Source organism: Scyliorhinus canicula, chromosome 21, assembly GCF_902713615.1.
Source record: "Scyliorhinus canicula chromosome 21, sScyCan1.1, whole genome shotgun sequence".
NCBI classification, from domain to species: domain Eukaryota; kingdom Metazoa; phylum Chordata; class Chondrichthyes; order Carcharhiniformes; family Scyliorhinidae; genus Scyliorhinus; species Scyliorhinus canicula.
The window spans coordinates 48,078,103-48,091,279 of NC_052166.1; the positions used below are offsets into that span (position 1 = coordinate 48,078,103).

General features: G+C 44.8%; 1 protein-coding gene across 14 annotated transcripts in view; it reads left to right on the forward strand.

Moving 5' to 3' along the window:
• Window positions 1-13,177, forward strand: part of gapvd1 (GTPase activating protein and VPS9 domains 1) — a 138,937-nt gene that overhangs the window by 14,558 nt on the left and 111,202 nt on the right. For 5 of the 14 annotated variants that reach the window (XM_038782130.1, XM_038782134.1, XM_038782132.1 and 2 more), the window contains one exon: window positions 4,670-4,762. The exons of the other annotated variants lie outside the window; for them this stretch is intronic. The gene's annotated coding sequence lies outside the window, so the exon portion shown is untranslated. The remainder of the gene's footprint in view (window positions 1-4,669; window positions 4,763-13,177) is intronic. 14 annotated transcript variants of the gene reach the window in all.

Sequence of the window (13,177 nt, forward strand, 5' to 3'; positions counted from 1 at the left end):
GTCGGCATCGCCACCGGCGGTAGCGGCTTAGTTGGGTGACCTGTACGACTTTCTGCGATTAGAGAAGATATAGTCTGAGTTAAGAGGTTCTTCAGTGGGGTTTGAGGAAAGTTGGGGGATGTTTGTGACCGTGTTTGAGGGGTTGTTCATCGTGGGGGTGTAGGGGGTGAAAAAGAGGAAAAATCTGTACGGACTGTATAGTTAATTGGAGGGAAGCATGTTTCCCGGGGTGTTTGTTCACTGTTACATGTCCTGATACAGGTTTGTAATAAAATACATTTTTTTTAAATCAGCTAGTCATAATCTGGTGTGTTCCTTTAAGGATGCAGCCAGTCACTTGGCAGTCAGGAGAAAGCTGTAGGACATGTATCTTTAAAAAGATGTGTGGCTCGGAAATTGGCACGTGTGACACCCCTGATACGTATATCATTTCCAGTTGAGCTTCTGTTGATAGGAAAAGGGAATCAAGGCCAAGTTACTGTTCATTTAAAAGAGTTGGGAAGCAGGGGATAACTAGATTCAGTCCTATTTCATCAATGTATTCTGTCCTTGTCTTATAAATCTTTGTAAATATTTTTGATCCTGCATTTAAATTAAAAGCTGCCAATATATATATATTTATCACACTGAATAGACATCCTCATGTTAGTGGTTCAAAGCAAATTCCTGTGGATGTTGGAATCTGAAACAAAAATAGAAAACACTGGACAATCTCCACCTGCAATATTTTCTGTTTATGTTTCATGTTAGTGGCAGTGGTGCTACATGTCAAATTTACTTCATTTTGCATTAATTTATTCCATTTTGATGCTGTCCAAGGTTCAGTTGTTGGCACACTCACTTCTGAGCCTAAAGGTGTGGATTCAGGTCCCTCAGCAGAGACTTGAGCAGAAATATCTAGATTGATACTCCAGTGGTCATGCCAGGATATTACACCAGGAGTGGCGGTATGTATTGTGTAATAACTCCGTCGCACTTTAATCAGGCATTGAGTCATTGTGAGTTCCCTGGTCTGTTCTGGATGACCACAGTCACCGGAGAGTTTTTAATTTTCAATTTGTGCATCAGGTATCCACATCTGCCATGGTTTGTATGGATGCAGTTTCAGGGTGCTAATTGAGCGAAAGAGACTAAAGTTCCTTAGTTAATGATTTTACTTATTAAGTAAAAATACACGTGATCTACAACGCCTAAGGTATATTTCCATGTCCATCTGAGAACACCTCATCCAAAAGATGGCATCTCCAGCAGGGAGCGCTGTGGGTAAGGGAGTGCTGGACCTCCAGCTGGGAGCGCTGTGGGTAAGGGTGTATGGCACTTCCAGCAGGGAGCACTACATCTCCAGCAGGGAGAGCTGTGGGTAAGGGAGCACAGCACCTCCAGCAAGGAGAGCTGTGGGTAAGGGAACGCTGCATCTCCAGCAGGGAGCACTCTGGGTAATGGAACGCTGCATCTCCAGCAGGAAGAGCTGTGGGTAAGGGAACGCTGCATCTCCAGCAGGAAGAGCTGCGGGTAAGGGGACGCTGCATCTCCAGCAGGAAGAGCTATGGGTAAGGGAGCGCTGCACCTCCAGCTGGGAGCGCTGTGGGTAAGGGAGCACAGCACCTCCAGCAAGGAGAGCTGTGGGTAAGGGAACGCTGCATCTCCAGCAGGGAGCACTCTGGGTAATGGAACGCTGCATCTCCAGCAGGAAGAGCTGTGGGTAAGGGAACGCTGCATCTCCAGCAGGAAGAGCTGCGGGTAAGGGGACGCTGCATCTCCAGCAGGAAGAGCTGTGGGCAAGGGAGCGCTGTGGGTAAGGGAGCGCGCACCTGCAGCAGGGAGCGCTGTGGGAAAGGGAGCACGGCACCTCCAGCTGGGAGCGCTTTGGGTAAGGGAGCACGGCACCTCCAGCAGGGAGCGCTGTGGGTAAGGGAGCGCTGCACCTCCAGCAGGGAGTGCTGTGGGTAAGGGAACGCTGCACCTCCAGCAGGGAGCGCTGTGGGTAAGGGAGCGCTGCACCTCCAGCAGGGAGCGCTGTGGGTAAGGGAGCGCTGCACCTCCAGCAGGGATCGCTGTGGGTAAGGGAGCACGGCACCTCCAGCAGGGAGCGCTGTGGGTAAGGGAGCACGGCACCTCCAGCAGGGAGCGCGGTGGGTAAGGGAGCACGGCACCTCCAGCAGGGAGCGCGGTGGGTAACGGAGCACGGAACCTCCAGCAGGGAGCACTGTGGGTAAGGGAGCACGGAACCTCCAGCAGGGAGCACTGTGGGTAAGGGAGCACGGAACCTCCAGCAGTGAAGTGCCAGTTTAATCATTTATCTTTATTGCCATACAGTGGGAAGCACATACGCACGATATTTAAAAAAAAAAAGAACATCAATATCAGACAATACATAGATAAATATCAAACTCTTTCTAACAAGTCTTCTAAAAGTCACTACATTTTCGGCAATCGCTACAAAATCGGGCAATAATTCTAACAAGTCTTCTAAAAGTCACTACATTTTCGGCAATCACTACAAAATCGGGCAATAATTCTATGTAGTGAAAAAAATTAAGACTATCAAGAGGTGAACTAAATTTCTGTATTTAAACTGTTGAACATGCAAAATATTGTCATTGCGAGTAAATACTTTTTCAGGCTGAGAGATAGTAAGGCCATGTATCAATTAATAAACTTCAACTATATCAAAAATCAATCTTCTCTTTAAAGATTGTAATCCAAGAATTCATAAATGCTCCTCGTAAGGTATTCCCATCATGCCTTCCATTTCCTTGGTCACACATCTTTACACTCTATAAACTGTATATCTCTCGGGAATCCAAAATGCAGATGCAAACTCCAAATGTGGGCGTACCAGCTGCTTATAGAGTTTTTTTTAAAATTTAGAGTACCCAATTCATTGTTTCCAATTGAGGAGCAATTTAGAATGGCAAATTCACCTACCCTGCACATCTTTTGGTTAGTGGCGGTGAGACCCACACACACTGGGAGAATGTGCAAACTCCACATGGGCAGCGACTGGGGGTCGGGATTGAACCTGGGTCCTCGGCACTGTGAAGGAAGCTGGCTCTTGACAATGTGGGGAATAGTAGTGATGGAGAAAAGAGTGGGGGCAATGCCACATCCCTGCTTGACTCCAGTCTTGACCTTGAAGTTTCAGTCTTATTCCTGTCGGTGAGGACTGTCATGGAGGAGTCGTAGGATGTTGATGGATTTCTCTGGGCAGCTGAGCTAACAGGGTCTTCCATAGCACTTCCTGATTGACTGAGTCAAAAAAACTTGAATGAAGGCCATGTAGAATGGTTGCTGTTGCTCCTGGCGTTTCTCTTGAAGTTGCCGAGCAACTGTTCCACTGTTTGGTCAGAAGGCGCACTGGCTTTCCGGAAGGATTACTTTACGAATTGGGTGAAGGCGGCGAGTGAGGATTCGGGCAATGATCTTCCTGACGACGGAGAGCCGCCAGTGGTCTGGACCAAACTCCACCAACTACTTGATGGTCCGAAGTTAGGTACTTCCACATCTCATGGTCCTGTCCCCGTCACCTCTCGCTGATCTCTGTCTGAAGGGGGTGAGCTGGATTCCTCTATGTCGACACCTGGTGCGGGACATCTTTTAATGTGGGTATGCCCTTACACATCAGCAGGCACACGGTCCCTGACAGAGGGAAGGTCCAGTTCCAGTGGCAAAGGAACCTCGACAACTGGGGATCTCCCTACTGCTGCAACCTTCACCTGCCATCGCAGCCATCGGCACCATATGAGTATCTTCTGCCTGATCCACCGTTGAGGACTTGTTTTGGATTGTGCTTTGTCGGGTCCTCCCCACCGACCTTAACGTCGCGGGTGACCCTGCCAGGAGCTTTAGACTTCTGACAGCATTGCTCTCTGGGTCAAGCCCTTTGCAAAGTGGCAATCCATTGAAAAGTCATTTTACAAATTGGCACACCAGTTGGAAGTTCAATTGCTTACATTCTGCAAATATGCCAATTGAGATCGCCATGATCAATGATGTTTGTTATTTTAAAAATTTCCTCATTTTAAAAACAGCAATGAACAAGGTATTGCTAGACTGGGAGTCTATGTAAATAAGATATATAGGTGGTGGGTGAATGGATCTTTGTGTGAGTTGGGAAATGAACAACCAAGTTTTGGATAATTTCCAGTTTATGGAAGAGGCAAGGGTTAAGTCCCAATAGATGGCTGCAAATACTGAATGAGGAGTCAGCTTGAGGATCTATGCTTTAAGCAAATGTGTAAATTCTGAAAATGATTAAAAGAATTTAAAGCCCTCTTAGAATAGTGTATGTGGATAAGTAAATAATTTTAATGTTGTATGGGAATCTGTATGTTAAGTTTCAACTTACAGAATTAATAACTGTCACCATTGAAATCGGAAGTGTCTGATTTCTAACATTTCATCTTGAACAACACTTGTGGCAGCTGGGTAAAAAGTAGATCGTTGTAATGCACATGACCATTTACCACCTTTTGTTGACTTCCTTGCTCATGCTTTAATTGTTTTATCATGTTTGTTTACATTTGTAATTGCTCCCACTCTTAGCAAATTAGTCAGATGCTGCTTTTGTGTGGTTGTTCATGTTGAATTAATTATTCAGATGATCTCCCTAGACAGGAGAAACAACCTACTTTGCTCAAAAGATGCTCTGTTTTACTTTTGACTGCAGATCAAATTGCAAAGATCCCAGTATTCAGACGTTGGGTCAGATTTGTTCCTTTTAAACCTCTGCAAAATACAACTGTGGAAGGTTGCCAATAAGGTGAGTTTTAATAAAGTGTTTTTAATAAAAGCAAATAATCTTTCATTCTTGAAAGCACTATCTTATGTTTGGATGCAACTTGAGTGATAAATGATCTTGTGGTCCGACCACATGTGAGCATAAGAGGTGAATAGTTGGTTATCATTGGGCCATTGTTGGGCTGCACTGGCGCAGTGGTTAGAACTGCTGTCTATGGCGCCGAGGACCCAGGTTCGATCCTTGCCCTGGGTACTGTCCGTGTGCAGTTTGCACGTTCTCCCAGTGCCTGCGTGGGTACTCAATTAAAAAAAAAATCATTGGGACATTGCAACTGGGATTTCACACCAAATCCCAGTAAATACAGTGCCAAAGAGGCCCTTCAGACCATTGAGTCTGTGCCGATACATGAAAGACACCTGACCTGCCTACCTAAACCCATTTGCCGGCACTTGGCCCATAGCCTTGAATGTTATGACGTGCCAAGTTCTCATCCAAATACCTTTTTTAAAGTGAGCCGAAGGGCTCACTCATCACATACCTTTGCAGGTGTGTGTGAAGAACACCATTTAGTTTACATCTCTAAGAGTGCCACTCTTTGAAATCTGGATATTTAAGTGTTTAAAATTTGGACCTTCTTGGTTTGTGGAAATAGGGTTATTAATTGTTTTCCCCATCATTTCCTATTGCTTTAACATTAATCACTTAGGACGGTGGTGCAGTGGTTAGCACTACTGCCTCATGGCACCGAGGACCCGGGTTCAGTCACCGCCTCCATAAGGAGTTGGCACATTCTCCCCGTGGCTGGTGGATCTCACCCCTACAACCCCTTAAATTACCCCTTAATTTGGAAAAAAAAGAATTGGGTACTCTGAATCTAAAAAAAACATGAATCACCTATCCCAAACTTCAACTGTAGTGTTTTCCATAGTTGGCTAATAGCAGACTTTTGATATCATCAAACATGATTCTTTCCTCCTTGATGGGAAATGCTACGGTCTGAACTCCTATTCCTGTGCTTGATATGGCTCGGGTTGGAAATTGAGTGGAGGAGGAGTCAAACTTGTGCCTGTTTTCTCTGTTATATCATATGGCTTAGCAAAAGAATTTAGGTCATGGAAATACAAGTCTAATCCCTGCTCTGTACTTTGTCAACTGATGACAGCTATGTAGCTGTTTAAAGTTCCCCACTATATCCATGACAAGAAGGGGCAAACATCAGTCATTAGTCCCATTCCTGATCATAGCCATTGATGACCAGAGAGTTCATAATCGTAGATCTCAGATGAAAAGTCAGACTGTAACAATGGTGCTCAATTTTCCTTGGCCATGGGAAAGAATATGAAGGGTGAGAAATCTTAATTTGAAACTTGCTATGATTTCAAGGCACTTGCCTACTTAGTTGCCTACTAAATAATCGAAGGGGAAATGTGGGGAGGGGAATAAATACAATAACTATCATTAGAAAAAAAATAGCGCGGGGGAATAAATACAATAACTATCATTAGAAAAAAAAGATACCAGGGAAACTAAGGGGGATAAAGACCGATAGGTTCCTTGGACCTGATGGGTTGCACCCGAGGATAATAAAAGGAAGTTGCTACAGAGATGGTATATGGACTGGTGGTAATCTTCCAAGAATCCTTAAATTTTGGAAATGTACCAGATGATTGGAAAACACCCAATGTACCACCTTGATTTAAAAGGGGAGGAGACTAAAAGGCTAGTTCGCTTAGCATCTGTAATAGAGCATTTAGAATTGCATAATATAATCGAGCAGCGTCAGCACGGCTTCATTAAGGGGAATTCATGCCTGACAAATTTATTAGAATTCTTTGAGGTGGTAAAGAGCAGGGTAGATAAAGGGGAACCAATAGATGTAATATATTTTCATTTCCAAAAAGCATTCAATGAGGTACTGCAGAAAAGGCTACTGAATAAAATGAGTCCATGGCATTGGGGGTGGCATATTAGCATGGATAGAGGAATGGCTAACTAATAGAAGACATAATTGGGATAAGAGGGTGTTTTCAGGATGGCAACCTGTGGAGTGCCACAGGGATCAGTCAACAGAACAGGCCCTTTGGCCCACGATGTTGTGCCGAACATTTGTCCTAGATTAAGAACAAATTAATCTGCACCCCATCATTCTACTGTAATCCACGTACCTATCCAATAGCCGCTTCAAGGTCCCTAATGTTTCCGACTCAACTACTTCCACAGGCAGTGCATTCCATGCCCCCGCTACTCTCTGGGTAAAGAACCTACCTCTAGCATCCCCCCCCCCCCCTATATCTTCCACCATTCACCTTAAATTTATGTCCCTTGTAATGGTTTGTTCCACCCGGGGGAAAAGTCTCTGACTGTCTACTCTATCTATTCCCCTGATCATCTTATAAACCTCTATCAAGTCTCCCCTTGTCCTTCTCCGTTCTAATGAGAAAAGGCGAAGCACCCTCAACCTTTTCTCGTAAGACCTACTTTCCATTCCAGGCAACATCCTGGTAAATCTCCTTTGCACCTTTTCCAAAGCTTCCACATCCTTCCTAAAATGAGGCGACCAGAACTGCACACAGTACTCCAAATGTGGCCGTACCAAGGTTTTGTACAGCCGTATCATCACCTCACGGCTCTTAAATTCAATCCCTCTGCTAATGAACGCTAGCACACCATAGGCCTTCTTCACAGCTCTATCCACTTGAGTGGCAGCTTTCAAAGATCTATGAACGTAGACCCCAAGATCTCTCTGCTCCTCCACATTGCCAAGAACCCTACCGTTAACCCTGTATTCCGCCTTCATATTTTCCCTTCCAAAATGGACAACCTCACACTTTTCAGGGTTAAACTCATAGAACATAGAACATAGAACAGTACAGCACAGAACAGGCCCTTCGGCCCTCAATGTTGTGCCGAGCCATGATCACCCTACTCAAACCCACGTACCCACCCTATACCCGTAACCCAACAACCCCCCCTTAACCTTACTTTTTATTAGGACACTATGGGCAATTTAGCATGGCCAATCCACCTAACCCGCACATCTTTGGACTGTGGGAGGAAACCGGAGCACCCGGAGGAAACCCACGCACACAGGGGGAGGACGTGCAGACTCCACACAGACAGTGACCCAGCCGGGAATCGAACCTGGGACCCTGGAGCTGTGAAGCATTTATGCTAACCACCATGCTACCCTGCTGCCCCTGAATAATGATATTCTACCCAGGGAATACTGTAAATAGAACATAGAACATAGAACAGTACAGCACAGAACAGGCCCTTCGGCCCTCGATGTTGTGCCGAGCCATGATCACCCCACTTAAACCCACGTAACCCGTATACCCGTAACCCAACAATCCCCCCCATTAACCTTACACTCCGGGCAATTTAGCATGGCCAATCCACCTAACCCACACATCTTTGGACTGTGGGAGGAAACCGGAGCACCCGGAGGAAACCCACGCACACACGGGGAGGACGTGCAGACTCCACACAGACAGTGACCCAGCTGGGAATCGAACCTGGGACCCTGGAGCTGTGAAGCATTGATGCTAACCACCATGCTACCGTGAGGCCCCTAACTCCATCTGCCACTTCTCAGCCCAGCTCTGTATCCTATCTATGTCACTGCAGCTGACAACAGCCCTCCTCACTATCCACAACTCCACCAATCTTCGTATCGTCTGCAAATTTACTGACCCACCCTTCAACTCCCTCATCCAAGTCATTAATGAAAATCACAAACAGCAGAGGACCCAGAACTGATCCCTGCGGTACGCCACTGGTAACTGGGCTCCAGGCTGAATATTTGCCATCCACCACCACTCTCTGACTTCTATCAGTTAGCCAGTTTGTTATCCAACTGGCCAAATGTTCCACTATCCCATGCCTCCTTACTTTCTGCATAAGCCTACCATGGGGAACCTTATCAAATGCCTTACTAAAACCCATGTACACTACATCCACTGCTTTACCTTCATCCACGTACTTGGTCACCTCAAAGAATTCAATAAGTCTTGTAAGGCAAGACCTACCCCTCACAAATCCGTGCTGACTATCCCTAATCAAGCAGTGTCTTTCCAGATGCTCAGAAATCATATCCCTCCGTACCCTTTCCATTACTTTGCCTAACACTGAAGTAAGACTAACTGGCCTGTAATTCCCAGGGTTATCCCTATTCCCTTTTTTGAAAAGGGGCACGACATTCGCCACTCTCCAATCCCCTGGTACCACCACTGTTGACAGTGAGGACAAAAAGATCATTGCCAACGGCTCTGTAATTTCATCTCTTAAAAATGGCCACAGTTATTTCCAATATATGTTAATGACCTGGGTGAGGGAAATTAATGTACTGTAACCAGGTTTGCAGAAGACCCAAAACAGGTGGGAAGGCAAATGGTGAGGATGACTGTACAGAGGGATTTTGACAGTCAAGTGAGTGGGCAAAACTTGACAGATGGAACATAATGTAGGAATGTGAAGTTATGAACTTTGGTCAGAAGAATAAAGACCCTGAATATTATTTGAATGGCAGAAAGCTGCAGCACAGAGGGATTTAGGGGTCCTCATGCATAAATCACAAAAAAACAAATACGCACATTCAGGTAATGGGGAAGGCAAATGGAATGTTGAATTTATTTCAAAAGGAATGGAATGTAATAATGGGGACGGCTTGCTAAAACTATACAAGGCACTAATTTGACCACGTCTGGAATGCAGTGAACAGTTTGGTCCCCTTAACTAAGGAAAGAAATGCTATGATGTGGAGATACCGGCGTTGGGAGGAGCACAGTAAGAAGTATTACTGTGATGCTGGCATTGGAGGCATAGAATCATAGAATTTACAGTGCAGGAGGAGGCCATTCGACCCATCGAGTCTGCACCGGCCCTTGGAAAGAGCACCCCACTTAAGCCCACATCTCCACCCTATCCCCGTAACCCCACCTATCCATTTTGGACTCTAAGGGCAATTTATCATGGCCAATCCACCTAACCCTTGCAACTTTTGGACTGAGTGGAAACTGGAGGACCCGGAGGAAACCCACGCAGGCATGGGGAGAACGTGCAGACTCCGCACAGACAGCGACCAAAGCGGGGAATTGAACGTGGGACCGTGGAGCTGTGAAGCAACTGTGCTGCCCGAGAGGCAGTCCAGAGTAGGTTGGTTGATCCTGGGTATGGACGGACTTTCTTATGGGGAGAGGTTAAATAGATTGGGTCTGTACTCATTGGAGTTTAGAACAATGAGAGACAACCTTATTGAGGCATATAAGATTCTCAGGTGCTTCACAGGGTAGTTGCTGAGAGGTTGTCTCCCCTTGCGGGAGAGTCTAGGACCAGAGGGCATAGTTTCAGAGTAAGGGGCCGCTCATTTAAGACATGAGGAGGAATTTCTTCTGAGGGTAGCCTGGAAATGTTTTCCGCTGAAAGCTGTAGAGGCTGGGCCATTAAGTATGTTCAAGGCTGAGATGGACAGATAATCAGTAAGGAAATTTGGGCAGCACGGTAGCATTGTGGATAGCACAATCGCTTCACAGCTCCCGAGTCCCAGGTTCAATTCCGGCTTGGGTCACTGTCTGTGCAGAGTTTGCACATCCTCCCCGTGTGTGCATGGGTTTTCTCCGGGTGCTCCGGTTTCCTCCCACAGTCCAAAGATGTGCAGGTTAGGTGGATTAGCCATGATAAATTGCCCTTAGTGTCCAAAATTGCCCTTAGTGGTGGGTGGGGTTACTGGGTTATGGGGATAGGGTGGAGGTGTTGACCTTGGGTAGGGTGCTCTTTCCAAGAGCCGGTGCAGACTCGATGGGCTGAATGGCCCCCTTCTGCACTGTAAATTCTATGAATCTATGAAATCTAGGTTTACGGAATAAGGTGGGAAAGTGGAGTTGAGGATTATATCAGATCAGCCAGCCATGATTTAAGTGAATGGTGGAACAGACTCAGTGGGCTGGATGGCCTACTTATCCTATGTCTTATTGTGGATGTATACCAGCTGTTAAACTTGTTTCAAATCGAAACCAAAATGTGAATACCATGGTATTGTTTGTTGTCTGCTGATCATTGAAATGTAAGTAGCGTTCTCATGCTAGTTTACACTTTCGATATTTGTAATTATATTAAGCTGTGTAAAACTCAGATCGATTTCAGCAATAACTATATTGTATGCAGTTGAGTTAGATAGCAGTTTATTTTTGTGGTTAGGTTTGTCCCATAGTCATGAGTCCACTTCCTGATGTATCATGGTACTCTTAGTTATACTGACTTCCTGCAAAACATGTTCCGCTCACAATAAAACAAAAACTGTCAGCATTCTGTTCTGCTTAAAGAGTTTCATATCAGCCTGAAAGCTTCTTGGTAGTGCGGGAAGGTATGGAATTGCTTGCTGTTCAGTGATGTGGAGGAACTGATGCATACGCTAAATATTTTCTGAACAACTTTGAGCCTATTAGGAAGGATAAAACCCACTTGAAAACTTGGTCAGTGTTCTTCTCGATATATTATTAACATTGGAAAATTTCTTATTTTGGTTTTATTAATTAGGTGTTATTTGCTGTTGATAGGTAAGAGATGTTAATGCCAGAAATGAATTGTATTAGGATTTTAGAATCATAGAATCCTTACAGTGCAGAAGGCGGCCATTCGGCCCATCGAGTCTGCATCGACCTCCCAAAAGAGCACCCCACCGAGGCCCACTCCCTGTCCTATCCCTGTAAACTCATAATCCTAGCCTTTTAGACACTAATGAACAACTTAGAATGGTCAATTCACCTAGCCTGCACATCTTTGGACTGTGGGAGGAAACCCACGCAGACACTGGGAGTATGTGCAAACTCCGCACAGAAAGTCACCTGAAGCCGGAATTGAACCCGGGTCTCTGGAGCTGTGAGGCAGCGGTGCTAACCACTGTGTCACTGTCGTCTCCTCCTCTTCCCCCCCCCCCCCCATGGGTATGCATTGATGATCTCGTTCTTGCAGGCCAGATGTAATGTGATCTAATGAATTATTTCTGCTTGATGCAGAATGAAGTTTTCAGGTTCACTTCTCCAGTAATTGCATAAACTTCAGCCTCTGAAAATTACACCTATGGTGATGCACAGTGTAACATATTTCTATATCCACTTAGCAGAGAGAGATTACTTAAATGTCAATTGTGTCCAGTTGTAAGTAGTTTTATCCCGTGACAGGACTGTTCTAATTGATTGTACTATCTGGTCTCCTTGAATGTTATGTCCAGTGTTTTTTTGTTATTGGCTACATCCCTCAACCCGTTGGTTTCTGACATTTTAATTTGACAACTTTATGTATCAATTTAACTTCAGTCTCCCTTGCTTCGATTCTGTTCATTTTCAAAATTGGTGCACTTGTCAACAGCAAACATCGATAGTTCTGTGTCCCTAAAACTTATGTGGCTGTATTAACTTGAGAATAAACTGGGGGCGGCACAGTGGTTAGCACTGCTGCCTCATGGCACCGGGGACTTGGGTTCGATCCCGGGTCACTGTCCATGTGGAGTTTGCATATTCTCCCTGTGTCTGCGTGGGTCTCACCCCGGCAACCTGAAAAATGTGCACAGTAGATGAATTGGCCACGCTAAATTGCCTCTTAATTGGGAGGAAAGAAAGAATTGGGTACTCTAAATTTAAAAAAAGAATAAACTGGATTTTCACTGAAATTGACAAGTGACTTCTGTCCTCAATCTTCTGGTCCCTGTTGTCTGTTTTTGAAAGAACTCAAATCAGTTTTTAACAGACGTACTGGCTGAATGCAGGTTTTGAATATGACTTGTTTGTTACTAATATCGAAAATTTGGTTTTGTACATGCAGGATTTCCCACCCCCCCAATGAGTGACCATATTTTTTTTTAATGCCTATATTCACTTTCACCTGATTATGGCCCCCAAGTCTGAGTGCATTTGTAGAACTGGATGAGATTTTTAAAAAAAAGAACAATAGTTCCAGATCTAATTTTGGATTATGTTACCTACTTTATAATGACTGTTTCTGTAATGCTGTAACTTACAATGTCGCTTAAAAATACAAATGAGGAAGAGGTCAAAAGACTTCACGTTTGTATTGCTGATAACATAGTACGACATGGCGCCTTTTCAAAATCTAAAAGCAAAATGTTGCAGATGTTGGAAATCCGAAGCAAAAACCACGTGCTCGAAATACTCAGCGGGACTGACAGAATCTGTGGAAAGAGAAACAGAATGAACTTTTCCAGTCGAATATGATTTGAGTACTTCGACTCAATGTTAACTCTGTTTCTCTCTCCGCAGATGCTGTCAGATCGGCTAAGTATTTCTGGTCAAAATCAAGTTTTCTTTTCTTTTCATTCAGATAGACTTTGTACCTCTCTGAACGGTGTGTCAAATTGTTGTTTTTCAAGCTCTTGTCAGATAACATTTTTGTGTCCTATATAAACGCAAGCTCTTATTTCCT